Source organism: Falco cherrug, chromosome 1, assembly GCF_023634085.1.
Source record: "Falco cherrug isolate bFalChe1 chromosome 1, bFalChe1.pri, whole genome shotgun sequence".
Taxonomy (NCBI): domain Eukaryota; kingdom Metazoa; phylum Chordata; class Aves; order Falconiformes; family Falconidae; genus Falco; species Falco cherrug.
In genome coordinates, this window is record NC_073697.1 from 28,766,407 (window position 1) to 28,784,871 (window position 18,465).

At 37.6% G+C, this 18,465-nt stretch overlaps 1 long non-coding RNA gene across 1 annotated transcript in view; it reads left to right on the forward strand.

Annotated features, from left to right (window-relative positions):
• The window catches only part of LOC106630897 (uncharacterized), a 37,329-nt gene extending 22,855 nt beyond the window's left edge, over nucleotides 1–14,474 (forward strand). Inside the window, exon 3 of the long non-coding RNA XR_001334282.2 lies at nucleotides 14,372–14,474. This is a non-coding gene — a long non-coding RNA (uncharacterized LOC106630897). The remainder of the gene's footprint in view (nucleotides 1–14,371) is intronic.
• Nucleotides 14,475–18,465: the final 3,991 nt, after the last annotated feature.

Here is an 18,465-nt window from a genome sequence, read left to right on the forward strand (position 1 = left end):
ATTTAGGATCTAGAGTAATTTGTTGACCCATGTAAAACCTAACCAGACTAACTGTAACACAAAGGAGAGTTGGCCAATTACAGCTTTGCACATTCTTCAAAGATCTCATCTAAAATGTAAAGGGAGCTGTATGTGATAATGAATCATTACAATACCATGGCAAATTTGATACACATGATATATTGTTATGCCCCGCTCTAGCAGAGATATCAGTCTAACATTCACCATTTCCACACAGGCATTACTTCAGGCAAAAAGTTATTCTTCTCAAACAGGTACCAGAATTAATTTAAACATAATTCTCACTCTCAAACAGCTATGAAAGAATTTTGTGGATTTGTGTGAAGGATTTTATCAGTGACTGAGCATCCTCCAAAGAGGTCTGTCTGAATCAATGATAATTCATTTTCAGAATAACAAGCTTTTCAGAATAACAGGCTGGTATTTTTCATGTAAACAACTTTATTTTGTTTTCTTCAAAGCACCCGGTTTTACTGTAAAGACAACTTTGCATGTTAAGATTTAAGTCGATTATATCTTAACAATCAAATGTAAATAACTAAAACTGAAACAAAACTTCTAAGCAATATCCAAAGAAACATCTAAATGACTGGCTTTTTATTTTACTCTTAATTGTCTTCTCGTGTAGACTTTATATGAGAAAAGATTTCCATTTCTTGAAAACTTTTGCCAATTAGAAATAGTGTTTCCACCCTGACCACCTGCTCTTTGCTCTATGCAATTATTCCAAGCCAAGGTGACTGGCACAATCAGGAATAACACTCATGTATTTTACATCTCCTGTAAGATTACCTTTATTCTGTGAAAGTTTGACAGCACTCTAAATTAGAAAAATTTGGTTCCACGATGTTTTATTCCAATATAGCAAGACAATGACAGATTAGGTTTATTACAGATTCTTGTATATAAGGTCCCTGCAAGAGTTAGGAGGAAAATAGATCTTCTGTCTTTATAACCAAAAGTCTACACAAAAACTTATCTCAGCCACAAGAAACTACAGCTAAATACAGGAAAGACAGTAATGTGGGTAAGAAAATATTTTTCTTATAGCTGACTGACCTTATGTAAATACATTATTATTGATTAGAGGTATTCTGACTGGAAATCTTACGTCATGCAAAAAAATTCCCATTTTTCTAAGAGATCAGTATATAAGGAAAAAAAAAATCAGACAGTTAAGATCATGATGCTGCTGAATTTCTCTGAAGACACTACAAAAGCATCGCCTTGACTAAATGTGAAGGATTTAATGGTTTCCTATGACATGGTCAAACATTGGGACATCATTATCCAGAAAAGGTCACAGACAATTTTTCTGACTGTAAAATATAAAAATACTGTGACAGCTGGGAATAAAATTTTCCTGCTGAAAATTTTTTGAATACTGGATAAAAAACCTATTTGTTTTGCAAGCTACAATAGCTGCTTTCAACACATACCACAAAAGTGATCTTAACTGTACAAACTAGCATGAACACTGAAAATTTAGGTGTTTGACTCTGGAAAGTGGTACACTAACAATTAAATGTTAACAATCTCGTATCAGGCTGCGTGTGACTTAAAATAATGCATATAGTACACTAAATACCTTCTGAACTACTCTGTCTAGATCTGTCTTTAACTTGTAATTAAATTCTGATTAATATACAGCACTACAAGTATACCTATGCAACAGAATATTCATTCATATTCTATTCAAATAACCTTTGAATTTCTTACGAGATCTTCTCAATGTGGAATCTTTCCAGCTAACAGATCTACAAACTGACAGAGCTGAAACAAGTGCTGTTAAATAAGAATTTGAACAGCCATGATTAACAGCATGGCCAGGAAATGCAAGTCAGAAGAGATATACTAGTCAAACAATTACAGTAATTTTTTTAACCAAAGCTAAACCTGTTATGAGTCAACAATATAGCTTAATTTTCAATTATTTTGACTATTTATGCCTGCCACTGAAGACCCTTTTTATGTCTTTAGACAGCTAGCAAATATGCAAGCCAACTTTTACATGCTTACACAAGTTTTCAAACCTTCAAACACCCTAGGCATAACTGCACTATGTTATCCTCAGCGTTGAGGAATCACCTCACAAAAGGTGAAAAGAAGCAGATTCTATATCACTGATGAAAGCTCACTGCAATCAGTAAGGTCTTTCCATTAATGACAATGAGCTTGATCAGTTTCTAGGACTCTGATCCTGCAACACCAGGCATTTTCTGTAGCTCATCATTTGCACTTGTACAAAACTTGTACAAATAAGAATGGTAGCTTTTCCTGTTTGGTTAGATCATTTAAGGTCAAAGGAAATGTAGATCATTGCTGCTCTTATGCACCTGATATGTTATGATACAGGTAGTAACAACAGTTTTCAGTTTTATCCAATTTCTTCATTTCATCAAAACCACAATGTCCATATATACTTTTAGTAAGAAATAATTAAGATAGAACATTTAGGCAGAACAATTAACACACACAGCTTGTGTGTGATTATTTCCACAGTTCCAGTCATGGACTAGTTGTTTGTACTTAGAATACTTTATGTTGACTGTTTCCTTGAAAAAGGCCATCACATCTAATGTTGTAAACATCTCCGTAATGAGTATGTTAATAGTACTAAAAATAATGAAACTAAAATTTTGATTTGTCTGTGACGAATGTCACCTGAGGCCTCAAAGATATATATGCTCATTCTTGACTTTTTACTTTTCAGAGCACATGTATTTCAATTGTTTAATTAAATTGCTTTATTTAATCTGATCAAATCTCCTATGCAGTTACCCTTGCTTATGACCCAAGCCATTTAAGACATTCAGAGCAGTTCAAGAACTTTCCAGATAGATTTCTGGTGTCCAGTTAGAGTTTACCAACTGTCAGCTGACTGCAGACAACATGTGCATCCTCCTAATTTCTTACAATGTAAAGTAGAATAGGTTCCTTTAAACTCATCATGACTTAAGAAATGCTACTCCATCCATCATAAGTACTGAAAAGGAACATTCCTTTATTAGGAAAATACACATTAACACAGGATGCAGAAACCTCCCACTAAAAGTAACCAAATCAAACACAATGAAAAATAAACATTCAAACACATCCTTCTTCAGTTCACCAAAATTCAACATAGGCATATTCTTAATACATGTAGCTGAACGGAAGTAAGCATTCTCCAGACTATATTGCTTAAGCTGTTTGGTTGGTTGGGGTTTTTTTTCTTTTTCTCCCCATTAATTAAGTTTGTTTACAGGTATCACATAAGCAAAAGTTAGACCATGCAGATACCAAATGCTCCCATTCTCTGCTGTCAAGACATACATACTATGTTTCATATGATCCAGAGAATTCTGGCTAAAAAGTATAATGCACCACAGTAGTCATAAATAAAGCAAGACTTTTCACAGTGTTTTTGTTTCACCACCTTCTTAATCATTCAACATTTTCTCCAAATTTGAAGCAAATAAGAAAAGTCATAGAGAAATTCCAATTTCTACTTAGCTCCACTAAATTAACTTTGTTCCAGGTGACTGAAGAATGTTTGTTAAATGTTTGTGTGTTTGGGGTTTCTTTGCAGATGTTTCATTCATCAGAATAGGCTTAGATGAACTGCCTTAAATATAACCATTTTGTTTATTTTGGGGTTTGGAAAAGAGTAAACAAATGAGCTTTAATGTTTGCCATGCCTTAGGGAACAAGTGAGTTTCCTGTTTCTGAAATGTATCTGCTTTAGATATACTTCTTTTTCTTTTTTTGTTTTTCTCTGTGAAGCTTATGAATTCTGTATTTACAAAGAATTGTTTGTGAATTCATCCATACAACTACCACTCAAATCAGGGGAAGATTTATTTAAACCCTGAACAATGCGTTACTGAATTAAAGGTATGAATTTTGAGAAGATTCTCTTTAAAATACACTTTCAGGCAGAAATGTTTATTACTTTAGCTGATGGCACTGAAACTCAGAATTACAGATGAGATGAAAACTAACTACAGGCTGTTTTTGAAGACAAAATACAGAAAGAAATCTTTTTTATTCAAGGTAAATACAGATAATCTGAAAAGAAATTGTGCAGTACATAAATATTAGGTGCATATAAAATAGATACTTTTCCTATCCTACTCAGTGTCATTGTTGGCACTTATTTTTTCATCTTGGAACACCAGTAATGCTGGTTCCTTTGAAACTGATGAAAACTGCTGGTTTTCCCATTTTTATGTATCACTTGGTGCAGTAACTGCTGTTTCAGTGGTAGAACAAGCTAATATGAAATTAGAGAACTCTCTTTGGAAAGTCTTTGTTTTGGTATAGTAATAAGGTCCTTTATGCTGCTTCATTGGGCACAGCTATAATAGAAAATTAAATATGAAGACTTTTTCCCCCCCATAATTTCTCAATATAGGCTTTTTTCTACGCATTCTGCATTCATGAAGTCTGATGACAGGTGTTTCAATAAGGAAAGCATTTTTGAAGGAGATTTCTTCTATAGAGTAGAAATATGCCAGCACTATTGTCAATTTAACTTGGATTACTAAAGATAAAAAGTATAAATGTGACCCAAAAGCCAATATGTTTTCTGAAGGAGCCTTACTAATAACAGATATGAAGCTGTCAGTAGCCATCTTATAGAAAAAAGGTTAGCATGATTCCCATTCTTCCTAGGACAAAGATTCCAGGGAAAAATTCCATCTCCAAAAGTTTTTTTATGTATTTTGCCTTGCAGCAATATTCATTAATCATGTAAATTTTCCACTGGTTAGGCTGGACAGCCTGGCTCTAACAATCAGATCGCTGATTTCATGAGGCTAGGGCCTTGCACGTAGGATACTTGATTTAGAAGTATCATGTCTCCCACCTTTAAGGCAAGTGCTCTATGTAGAAGCTGTTTTCTTGAGGTCAGAAAGAGCACAAAGGAGTCCTGGGTCAGGAAAAAATTAAGACACTTTCTGCCTACAACTTTAATTGGGGATTCTTGCTTGGAGTGTTAGTCCTGCACTCTCTAGGCATTTAACATTCCCTAAGCACTGCACTGTCGATGAATTGAGGGGCGATATATTCTGTTTCATTCAGCCTTTATTGATTGGCACTGAAACACTTTACTTTTGATTGAAACATGAATTACGCTTAATTTATCCTAGGAATGGTCTGGTGAGCTAAGCAGAGAAGCGTTACTTTCTGTTTTACAGATGGGAACTAAACTGGAGTATGTATGAAATCCAGCTTTTCAAAAGTACTTGGGAAAATTCATCCACCATGTATATACTGAAGATCGGCCTAGGCTGTCACCTGAGGCCACAGGTCTCATGCAGCACTGAAACTTTTGCTCGTTCATATTTGCAGAAATCACTGAATAGCAAGCCACATGCAATTGTACAGAAGTCTGTCAGGGTGTACCCTGTATAGGAACTGACAAAGAAATAGTGAAAGTCCTTCTCCAAATCAAGCAGAGTTTGGCTTTGAATCTAAATCCCGTATATCATAGCCGTTATAGCTGTTCAGAGAATAGCACACCTGCTCTGGCTTCACACATGGTAGAGACAAGCACAGACTCATAAAACCAGGATGGTACACAGATGGAAGCTCCTGACTGGCCATAAGCAGATGCCTTCCTCTCTCCAGTCAGTCTCTTAAATCTGCCCAATTCTTCTCTTTTTCATGAATGCTTAGCTAACATACATTTTCCTATCAGACGGAAGGGTATGCTTCTCTTTGGTGGAGCATTAACTATGAATTATGTGGAACCTAGGCATTGAGCTCAGGATGGAGGATTCCAATAGACTGTTTTCCTTTGCTTCTGCCATCACTCTCCCTTCAGTTCCCAGCAATAAAACCAGCCACAAATTTTTTCTGTATCTGAATCTTTTCTACTTTAGATACAAAGACCATCTTTATTTTTTACCACACAAAATGATGGGAAGCGAGAAAGAGGAGGCAAAGGGAAGTAATAGCCTTGTGCATGTATATTTTCTTCAAAAGTTTGTAAAATTTGAGTTAGCCTGTGCCTTTTCAGAGATACTGGGATTTCTGTGCAAATTTAAAGGTATCTAATAGCCAAAATGAGTATAAAGAGAATTCTTTAATAAATGCTTCTTATTCTGTTCAAAACATCCTGTTCTAATCATGACACTCTCACCAATTTCAGGATCAGCTAGCCTATGTAAAATATATGCTGATACAGATATAATACATGTTAGCAGGTTACAGAAAGCCTGGTTAGTTCTCTGTATTTTTAATGTCTGTGTTTCCAGGGAAGCCTGAAAGAGACATGCCAAAGTCCTTGTAAGACTTTTTGCCATTCTAAATAGCAAAAACCCTGTGAAGCATACAAGACAAATAGATGTTACAATATGATCAGAACCAAACTATAGGGTTAACTTAATGCAAATGCTTTAGAATTCACTAATTAGATTCTGAATTTAGCCAAACACCAGTTCACAAAATAACATCTTTCCTGTCTCTCTCCATTTCAGATATTGTTGCAGTGAATATAGTAACTGCAATCACTGCAATAAGCAGAACTTAAGCTTTCTGATCTGTTTTCAGTTAGTAATGTTTTAAAGACGTAAAATCATTAAGTCAATTTGATTTGTTAAATTTAATATGTCACATGAGGAAAAAAGCAATATGGTAACAAAGTAACTTATCTGAAGAACTGTGCATTCAGAAATAAAATTTATTATTGTAACTGGTATGATTTAAAAGCAAAACAAACAGTTTGTATGCATAATAGGGTAAACAGACCTTACTTGCTTCACACAACATATTGACGTCTTAGAATTTGTAGTTTAGTTCCAAAAGTAATACTGTTTCTAACACTTTCTCCAACACGTTATTATTTCTGTAGTGAAAGCAATTTTCATCATTTATCATGCCTCAGATATCTACCATGAGCTTATTTGATCTAGAAGAAGCTACATTAATTTACATCTTGCAATCAGCACTCTGAAGTACTGACTTTGAATGACATTTTCTTCAGCTCCTTTCAGAGATGACAAACACTGGCACTATTAGATGAAGCCTCAGTACGTTGCCTAAGAGTAAGTCTTAGGTCCACAGGTCATTCAGCAATTCTGCTGTTGCAAATTATGCTATCTCTTGTATTAGACGAATTCCTTGCTTGTCAGAAATTGTTCTTGTCACTTGGCTAAGATGCAGTTTGGAATAAAAGTGATAGTGTAACATATGGCCTTTGCTGTAGGATGGCAGACACATATTCACTCACTCAGAGGCTATTAATCAGCTTTTGATGCAGTGCCCTTAACTTGCTAACCTCACTTTTGCATTCTGCAGTAGAAAAAACACTCAACCAAAGTCTTTAAAGAGAGCTGTGCTTTCTATTGTAAATTTCAGGGAAGCAGACTATCCTAGAGTTTCTAATTTCAGCTTCTTTTTGGAGGCTAACCATCATCTGGTGACCACAAAAATATATTGCTACAGCAAAAGTTATGATATCATGGGTGGATAATATGGTAATAGTAACTGATTTTGTATAATGACTTTCTATAAAAACAGTTTTGGTAGATATATTCTGCATAAAGGAAAGGAACCGACAATATGCAGCATATATTTTCCTTCCATCTCGTTATTTCTTTTTTAGTTATTTGTTCAGTATAGTTTATTAAAGATCTTAGAAGGGCATCTCAGCAGATGGAGCTATTACTTGGACACAGATATTCTGTGTTGGCATACCAAATAAATATATATTGCAAATGTATTAAAATAAATATAAATTCTTCCAACTTATATATTTTTACTTCATTTGTCTAAACAATAAATTCAGAGGCTGTTTACATTATCAGGAAAAAAAGAACTAGAGCTACCAATGAGATTTACTGCATCCATAACAAAAGAATAAAAATATGCTGTCCAATCAGTACACAAATAAATTACACCCAGCCTTTTACAGCTGATCAAAAGTTTAACCAAATCAAACTGAATCCTATGGAAAGATAATACATTCAGAAAATTACAGTATGTTAGCCAGATTTCTGCAGATTCATTACCTTATAAAACAACCCCAGCTAATAACAGTCACAAAAACAGTCTGCTTTAAAGAATGTGCAAGATTATTTAATCTCAGTCAAAGATTTTTGTGGAAGTTATATAGTGTGTGCAGCCTCTGGTTTTGAGTTGGTAGAGCACTGAAGCATGTGTAGTACTTCTATCAGAAGTATGTAATGGGAACAACAAAGCATCTGCTTATATTTGGTTTAATTTTGGGCAGGCAGTCAACCTATGTGTATATTGACACCTGGGGAGGTTTAGATTGGATATTAGGAAGAAACCCTTCACTGAAAGAGTTGTCAAGCATTAGAACAGGCTGCCCAAGGAGGTGGTGGAATCACCATCCCTGGAGGTGTTTTGGTTAAAAGAACACATAGATGCAGTGCTTAGGGACATGGTTTAGTGGTGGACTTGACAGTCCTGGGGTAACGGTTGGACTTGATGATCTTAAAAGGTGTTTTCCAACCTAAATGATTCTATGATTCTATATTCAGAATACTTATGGAACTTCCAACGTTTTCTAATTCAACCTTTGTTTTGTCTTTCTTTTAAATATTTCACTGCAGGTTCCTCAGTTGACAGTAATTAGGCTTCACAAGTTAATTAATCACAGAAACTTCAGTAGCATAATCCAGATGACCATAAGAGTTGACTTAATCAACTCCATTGTTAAGTTGCTCTAGCATGACACATAATGAACTGTAAACAGTATATACTTTCATTTGCTGAGTTATGATTTGATTGATAATTTACATGTATTAATATGTAAATCACACCTATGAACACCATTTTATCTTTTTAATGATATTACATTATGGAATGGAGGTTTAGAATGCAGTAATCATTTGCATACCTTTTTGAAGAAAAGCACTACTAATGATGCTGTACAGAAACATTTTAAAATCAGTCTTTTACATATTTCTTTGTGTTTCTCTTCCCTTATTTTTTATTTCTAAACCTATTGATCTTTGTTTCCTAGTTTATAGCTTTCTGAAGTTTCAGTTCTTTACTACACTATTCTCCCCACAAGATACCAATTATGATGAAAAAAAGAACAGTTTCTCTTAAAATTAAAATTAAATTAAATATTGATATGAATGAAATCATACATTACTGACTTGAATCCAGTGTACTAGGGATAAAAGACTAGGCAACATTTTTAAAATAACTTCATTGTTTCTTGCATCACCTCTGCTACTCTTTTTTTGGCTTTATTTATAAATATTTTATTATATAAATATCTCTATATATACCCAGTATGCATCACATGTTCTCATCCTGAATATAAAAGGTGAATGTTGGTCTAGAGCAGATGAGAGTTGATTGCATTAACTCATCAGCATTGCAAGGAAATACAATTGCAGGTACAGACTTAAGAACAAAATGTATGAAAATGTAAGAAAAGAAGATCCTGATTTCAAATGCAGCTGTAGTGATGAAAACTAGACAGAGGAATACAGGTATGCTGTATAATACTCACATGCTATTTGCTGAAAATTTTTAGCAAAAACATCTGAAAACTATACACTAGATGGCCCTTCATTTTACTAGAGGCATACCAGAAATGTAAATTTCAAGGTTTTCCTTGAATTTAACTATTTTATAAAAATAGTTACATATAACTATGTGTATCAAAATTGTATCAAAGATGGGTACAGTACCCATGCTGCTTGAAAGAAGCCTAGTTTCACAGCTTGTGTTCGCATTTAGGCATCTGAATTGCAGAGAGCTATGGCACTTTGAAGACTATAAATTTATATGAAATAATTTCATACACTTCAATAGTCACCCTCATAAATACCATTGAGGAGAAAAGCTACAAAAGGCAGAGCCTAGAACTGGCATAAATGGTGGAATAAAAATACAAATAGTGTCACACCTTAGTGATCTATTTTGCTTAGACAGAGAGGCAATCTGCAGTTCAACAGAGCTGTTTTAAAGGTTATCTTACTATGAACAAACAGCTACAAGACTAATTTGAAAGAGCCAGTAAAATGTGAGGTAAAGATTAAGGATTAAGATATTTTGGTTTTGTTCAAATGAGGAAAGGAAACTTTAAAATTCAGTCCCACTAAATTCACACATTTCAGAAGATGCCAAGGAGATCCTGAATCAACCTCAAACTGTGTACAAGGATTGTCTGTTACAGCTAGTGCTCACTATATGAGAAAGCAACTAATACACTGAAGTGTTAATGCCTTTTTAATGGTTAGACTGCACAGAGCCATAACCTAAACTCCCACTGGAATAGTGTGGCATGGCCTTCCTGTAGTGCAAGAACACCTCTCACCAGCAGACTGCTGCTCAGCCAGGTTCCAAACACAGGCTACCTTGGAAGAACTTCTGTCCCCCCACATCCCCTGTCCCCCCTGTCCTGTCCCCCGTCCCCCGTCCCCGTCCTCCCCCAGTTTACAGCTGAGCATGGTGTCATGTGGTGTGGAACATCCCCTTGGTCAGTTTGGGTCAGCTCTCCTCCCTGTGTCCTCTGCCAGGCTCTTGCCCACCCCCAGGCTACTTGCTGAAGGTGCAGCATGAGGAACAGAGAAGGCTTTGACACTGTGTAAGCACTGCTCAACAATAGCTAAAATACGGATGTATTCAGCAATAGCTAAAATACTGTCTTGATAACAAATCCAAAACATAGTACCATACAGACTGCTATGAAGAGAAATAACATCCCAGCCAGACCTAGTTCACAGGGATATGTTCTGTTATATGGCTGTAGCAGAACCTGCTGTTGCTTTTGTGTGCTGTGTGATCAGCACTAAGGTTCCATTACAGACTGCTAATTTCAGTAACTGTGGCAGGCAAAATATGTCAATGTTTTAAAAATAAAAACCCAAAAACATTGTACATTGCAGGAGCACAATTTATGCCCATATTACTCAATGCCAGGAGCTAAGATTTTTTTTTTCTTTCAGTGTATTACATGAAAATTAAGTATTTCTGAAGGGAAGCAATTTTATATAGAAACTATGATGTCTGATGAATGTTCAAGCAGTAAAAAATTACAAACAGATCTCAGCTGCTGTAAAAATTAAAAATTATTTTTCAATGTTCTAAGGAGTTTGGGCTTGTACTTTAGGTGCTCAAAACCACAGTTCTTTTGTATCTGCTGTGCTTTTCTTGTGAAGTTAACATACTTCTACCTGATAAACTTGCAACTTGCTCCTTATTTTGGTTGCCTGTTATGTGTCACCTTTTCCTGGTTGAGTTTAAAAGTAAATCTGTATCCCTGCACAACAACAGAACAATCATCAGATACATATATAAACAATGCTGGTCTATTTGCTGTACTTCGATCTTAAACACAAAATAATAAACTCACTCATTTCCCATATTATATCACAGGGGGGTGATCTGGGGATTCTTGGCCTCATAAAAATTAGATGCTGCCTCTTTACAGGATAATGAAAAATCTGAGCATTTGACTTTCCTAGGTACATAATGATGAAAACAAGTGTGCATTTGAACAGAGAGATAAAATACTTGTAGATATCAACTTGATAAAAAAGTTGATATTGTCTATTTGTTCAGTATAGTTTAACTCCTGACTAACTTACCAGGAAAAAAACCTTCACAATACCAGTACAGATTAAAAGATATGATTTATCTTCCTACTGATATTTATACAGTGAAGGTATTTTTACAGAAGATTGCATGAGAAAGATAACACTTGAAGAAAATCAATTACATTACCGCAAGAAATATGATATCTCAAATACTTGCAGTAAAACATCATTGGGAAACATTGTTTTTACATTACAAACATTCAGTTCTAGGTAGTGATTGATACTAAAGTGATTAATTAGAGTTAGGATGATGACATTTTCTGTTATGGACTGAAATTGGAAACAGTGAAAAGAATTCACTATTATGTGTGCTAATTTGTAAAGAATATAAATTAAATGCATTCCCCTGTAATGTCTGAAATTAGAAAAAAACCCTGTTTTTTTAATGAAAAATTTGAAGGTAATTTGGCCATTTTGAATATAGCTTTATTTAACTGAAAATTGAAATTCTGGTTAGAAGTATTGTCGTTCCTGTACGTGTGTCTGGTGTTTAAATACACACGCACACATGTAAAGCACATGCACAGAGTTCAGCTGGTAGAGAACAGATGACTGGAATACAGCTGGATTTGAATGTCATTCATAGAAGAGAGATGGACCTTCTGAAAAGCTGTATAATAATGTGTCTATTTATTGTCTCTTGATCTTGTTGATATGAATAAGAGACAGCATTTCCTTTGTAAAATCCTGGCAAAGTTAGAAAAGACCAAAAAGTTAAATTCAGACAGAGAACATCAGTAACAAGGAATGACTTACATGGAAGTTACAAGACTGATTGCATAACTGCACAAGAGTAGTTATCATTAGCTTACTGCCAACAGTAAGGGATATTTTGAGATGTATCTTCAAAAATGTTTCCAGGGTCTAGTTCTAATCAGTATTTTAATTAATCACCTGGGTGATAAAATACACTAATTTGATTTGTGCATAACAAAAAGATAAGCAGATATGCTATAACATTAAAGGAAAATAATTCAAAATCATTCTTTTCTGTCAGCTTGAAGAAATGTTCTGAAAAAATAATGAAGATTAATTTCAAAACAGACTAGACTACTACATATAAGTGGAAATAATCAATTTTGCAATCAGAGGATAAAAAAGCTGAATTGGTCACAGTTTTTAGGAAAAGACAAGGAGATTAGAGTGTTCCGGTGTTTGCCAATCCACACAGTAAGTAAGTTTTTCTTATGTTCAGACAGAATTTCCTGTATTTCAACTTGACTATTGTTCTATTTTCAGCTGGGATAGGGTTGATTTTCTTCTTAGTAGCTGGTGCAGTGCTGTGTTTGGATTTGGTGTGAGAACAATGTTGATGGCACACTGATGATTTTAGTTGACGCTGGGTGATGTTTATACTAAGTCAAGGACTTCTCAGTTCCTCAGGCCCTGCCAGCGAGAGGGCTGGAGGGGCACGGGAAGCTGAGAGGGGACACAGCCAGGACAGCTGACCCAAACCAGCCAAAGAGGTATTCCATACCATATGAGCTGGGGGGGAAGAAGAAGGAAGCGGGGGACATCAAGCATTATGGCGTTTGTGTTCCCGAGTAATTGTTAAGCGTGATGGAGCCCTGCTGTCCTGAAGATGGCTGAACACCTGCCTCCCGATGGGAAGCAGTAAATGAATTCCTTGTTTTGCTTTGTTTGTGTGCACGACTTTTGCTTTACATACTAAACTGTCTTTATCTCAACCCATGAGTTTTCTCCCTTTTACTCTTCTGATCCTCTACCCCATCCCACTGTGTGGGGAGTGAGCAAGCAGCTGCGTAGGGCTTGGCTGCTGGCCGGGGTTAAACCGTGACAACTGGACACAGAGTCTGGGTAGTCAAACTCCCTTGCTCAAGCTGACTCACCTACATGAGGTTGCCCAGAGCCATGCCCAGTTGGGTTCTGAGTATCTCCAAGGACAGAGACAATGCACACTTTTTGGGCAACCTGCACCAGTGTCCAACAACTGTTATAATAAAGAAGTTATTCTTACATTCAGATGGAATTTCCTGTATTTCAAGTTGTACCCATTACTCCTATGCAACTGATCACCACTAAGAAAAGTCTAGCTCCATCTTCTTTGTGCCCTCCCAGCAGGCACTTGTAGACATTAATAAGATCCCTTGCAAGCATTCCCTTCTCCAGGCTGAGCAGTCTCATATCTCTCAGCCTCTCCTCGGACAAAAGGTACTCCAGTCCCTTTATCATCTTTGTGGTTTTTCACTGGACTTGCTCCACTACAACCATGCCTCTCTTCTACCGAGGAGCTCAGAACTGGACACAACACTCCAGGTATGTCCCACCAACACCAAGTACAGGGGAAGGATCACCTCCGTCCACCTGCTGGCAATGCTGTGCTTAGTGCAAACCCTTGGGGTATACCACTGGTGACTGGCCTCCCGGTGGATTTTGTCTTGTTGATCACAACATTTGATCCAGGCAGTTCATTCAGTATTTGATCCACCTAACTGTTCACTAGGCTGTTTTTAATCAGGTTGTCTATGAGGATATTATGGGAGACGGCATCAAAAGCTACAGTCAGGATAAGCAACATCTATGCAACATCTACTGCTTTCCCCTCATTCACCAAGCCAGTCATTTCATCAAAGAAGGCTGTAACCTTCCATTCCAATATTCTTTTTTTTTTTTCATTTTATGATGACCATCTAGGGGATAAACCCACTAATAAATCTGATAAATGGTAGCAGGCCTAGTTTAAAAACATGGTTGCTAATTCATGTATCATCTACTATTTTTTTCATCTCCTCCCCGAAACTCATATTCTGTGTCTTCAGCTTTCAGAGGCAAACCGTTAACACCTTGAGTAAAAAACAATCAAACCAGAGCTGGGCCATGCTGTCCTGGACACAAGTACATGACAAGATGAGCTCATCATGTAAACAGGTGACTGTGTATTTCTGAGTGCTTAACAGACTCTGGAAGTTATTGCCTCAATCCCATTCTTACACTGCCAAGTGTTCTAAGAAGGGATAATACTTTACCACATGAAAATCTGGATTGTTAAAAAAATATTTTGGAGTTTGTAATATGAAGATGCTGCATTTAACACATACTTTGATAATTACTTCCTCCTTGACACATTTGGAAATAGGCAAATAATTTTGGTTTTTTTGGGGTTTTTTTTGTGAGAAAATACAGCATGTAAAGTTGAAATGTTATTTGATACCTATTTAAGAAAGGAGATGCATCTTTTAAATTACTAAACTCAGAATATGATTTAATTGCCATTGATAAATTGCATTTTATCAATGGAAGAGAGATTTCTCTGTATACCTTAAAGTTTAATGATTAGGCATTTAATGATTAGGCATTTGCTGGGCTGCAAGAACCTCAAATTCAAATTTAACTATTTTCTTGTTCAGAACTGATCTGGAGAGTTTCAGCTTCATACAGAGCAGCTGTTAGAGCTATTGTAAACTAGGGCTTTTCCTTCCATTTAAGGGCTACATTCCAGGTGTGATTCTCAAATAAAAGCTATACCACCAACCTGTATAAGGTTATTCTTAGATACTATCTAAGCCAATGAGTAGTCACTTACAAAAAAGATGGAACAGATACATCAGAAGAGACAATCTTCTCTTAAATTTAGAAGCCACAGCATGACTGCAGAGCTGAATGCATTCGGATGAGGATGGGAGGTATTTTCATGTAAGGCGGCCGAATGGGGATGGGAATACCTTAAGGAAACGAGACAGATACATTTTAAAGATAAGCATCTTTTCTCGCGTTATCTCTAGCGCTCGGCATTCAGTTACAGGACGCTAATCTGGCTTGTATTATGCCAGTACTTAGCTGCTACTTAGCTGCAAGTGGCTCACACGATCTAGTTTCTTTTAAGATAAACTGTTCTGCAGCAAAACCGGGCCTGTGACACCTGTAAAATTAGTAATGGTTCTCCTTGAACCCGCTTACAAGCGTGCTGAAGGACCGTAACGAGCCGGGGCGCGCAAGCGCTCCGCAGCAGTGCGGCGGCCGCAGCTTCGCACGGGCGCGGGGGCGGCACGAAGGGCCGCGGGCGGGCGCGGCGGCGGGCGGGGGAGGGGGGGCCCTGGGGCTGCGGCGGCCCCGGGCGGCGGCGCGAAGGAGGGACAGGTGCTGCTGGCAGCCCTCAGGGTCAGAGCTGCCGGCGCCGGCGCCCCCTTGGTCGTCCGGTGTGCTCACAGCGGGGGCAATGGCAGAGGATTGTGTTTGTAGCGATGGTGCTTAATACTGTGTAGGAATTGGTCATCAGCAGTGTGTGCTTGTCTTGAAGGGATTTTGTAAGGCTTAGCGTCAAAGTTCAAAAAAGTTCGTCACTCCCATCACATTAATCTCCATTTTTTAAACTGATACGCCTCATGTGTTCCACAGACAATTTGTAGACGGCTGTATCTGTTCGTCTTGCGCCTGCATACTTCATGTGTCAGCAACTGACTGTCATGCTTCACTTTCCTGCTTGCATGGATTCCGACAGGACTCAGCCCTGCACTCGGATCAGCATGTGAGCAGTACCTACGGACTAGACACACGGCAGTTGCAAAGAGCTTTGCCAAGTGTGGCACAGGACATGGAAGGATTCAAAACAGTTTTGAGTATTTGTAAGCAGTGCTCCAAGTGATGGTGTGACAGAGTTGGGGACGTTTCATGTTTTTCTTAAGTGCTGCATGTTTATTTGAACTCTTAAAAAAAAAGAGCACTTGGTGTATAAATAAAAGTCGGTATAAACAAAACCTATTTATAGTTTTCCTGTCAGAGGTAAATCTCTTCAGAAAGCTATTGTGAATAGATTGTCATAGTCTATAATCTTTCAAATCTTTCTGTTGTGGCCTAAGCTTTGTCCATTGTAAAGAAAAAAAAACCTGCAATGAAGGCACTGAATGTTCAGCTGGACTAGACAAGCCTCGGCAAAACAAACAAAAAAACCAAAGAGCATTTTGCTAGTTTAGGTAGTCCTTTATTGCATTACCTGAATGGAAGGTGTGCCACCCAGGCCTGGATTTCCCTCTTCGCTGAGGCAAAATCTCGTAACAGGTGAAGAATGAAAGATTTGTCCAGGCAGCAGCGGAACACTATAAAGGCATGAGGAGCTTGGCTGGGCTTGGAAACACGATTCAGTTTTTCAGCCACTTTTACAAAGGATGAGGTCTGCCTCCCTACAGCGCCTGGGGACAGGAGGCAGTGGAGGGAATAACATGCTACAGGACTGAGAAAAAAATTCTGGGGAGGCCCTGCACTCGTATCTCTTGCCCTTATCCCTCGGGAGCTGTTGAAAGGTTTGGCACAGCCGTATGTGTTTTTTGCCAGGGCCACAAAATGGTTCCTTCCGGGTGGGAGTCCCTGTGGGACTGGAACATGACAGTGCACCTGGCAGCGCAGTTTGCAGTACAGTTCCTAGGTCCCAGCAAACAACGCGAAGCGGGTTTAGCGCCTCCCGTGTTCCCGTCGCATCCCCCACTTGGCACTTTATACTGCTCGTCTGAGGGGCGGCACCTGCTTCCAGCCTGAGGAACCCGGGTGCAGCCGAACCCCCACCTGGGGAGCATGCCTAGCTGGTAAAAAACTTCAGCAGTGTTATCAGAGGATGCTCACTAATTTGCCTTAGAGGTGAGAAACTTGTAACCAGTCCTGTGGGTGAATGAAAACGAATGTGTGATGTCCTATGCATGTGCCAGTACTCTACGTAGTGCATACCCTCAAGCAGCTTGGTGTGGTTGTTGGGAGAGAAGATCCCCCATGCACCCAGCACTGCAGCAAACCAGTGCCGTTGTTCTAAGCTGTCACTTGGTTTGGAGAGTTCTCCTGGTTACGATTTTTGGTAACAGGCTGAGATACCATAACATGTTCTACTTTTAAATACGACTTGCGGTAATAGAGGAGTCTGTAGCTAGTGCAAGTGACAGTATTTGCTGTACAACAGTTTTTATGTATTTTCCAAAGTGCTCGTAAGAGCTGTCACACTGGTAGTGACTGAAGAACCATTATCTCAGTTTCTGGATTCTGACACTTTGGTAACAATAGATTTTTAGCTGCCACAGCTGGAAAAGCACTCAGCTTTTTGAAAATGCAAATTCTAAACAACAGCAAGGAGAAAATACCTATTTTTAATTTTATTGCTCTTACAAACTACATTTAAAGTTACGGTTATGTTTTATATAAGAATTATGTAAAGAGCATAACAGAACTTCATGGGTTTATGAAAGAGCTGTTCAAATGCTATAAAACTGCATTATTGTTAATGATATACTAAAGGTGCTATATTTGTATGTCATGTCCTTTTCTATTAACATGTACTTAAATTCAATTTTAAAGCTTTTGGCTGAAAGTATTTGGTCTGAATTTTAATTTTATATAGTAAAAACATGTATTTGTGGAATTATATGGTGAGCTGCTCTTCAAAACACTAAAGTATCACGAGTTGCATAGATTGTACGTCATTCAGGTTTTTAAATGAAAATTCATGTGGTGTTAGGTTTAACAACTTGTAAATAGTACTTCATAGATTGCAGAATTATCACCTACTTCGTGTTTGGATTGCATCCAAGGAAGACAGAAATTCTAGATAAGCAATAATGAGATTTCAGTGAGAACTGGTTGTTTCAGAGCCCTGTGGTGACTGGTCTATGGGGGAATTCCTGTTTGGCTGGGAGGGCGGTTTGTTGTTTTGGGCTTTTTTTTTTTTTTTTTTTTTTTTAAAGCTTGTGGTAGGTAGCAGTAAAGTATGTAATTGTTTCTATTCTTCCTCTTTGTGACCTATTCAGATGAGGCTTTTTGATGTGCCTGTGTTTTGTTGCTCTTGCCAGGCCACCAATACTCTTCCTCCTGCTGCTGACTCAGACATAGAAGAGTAGATTTGATCAGTCTTCACCAGGTATTAAATACTAAGGCTCAG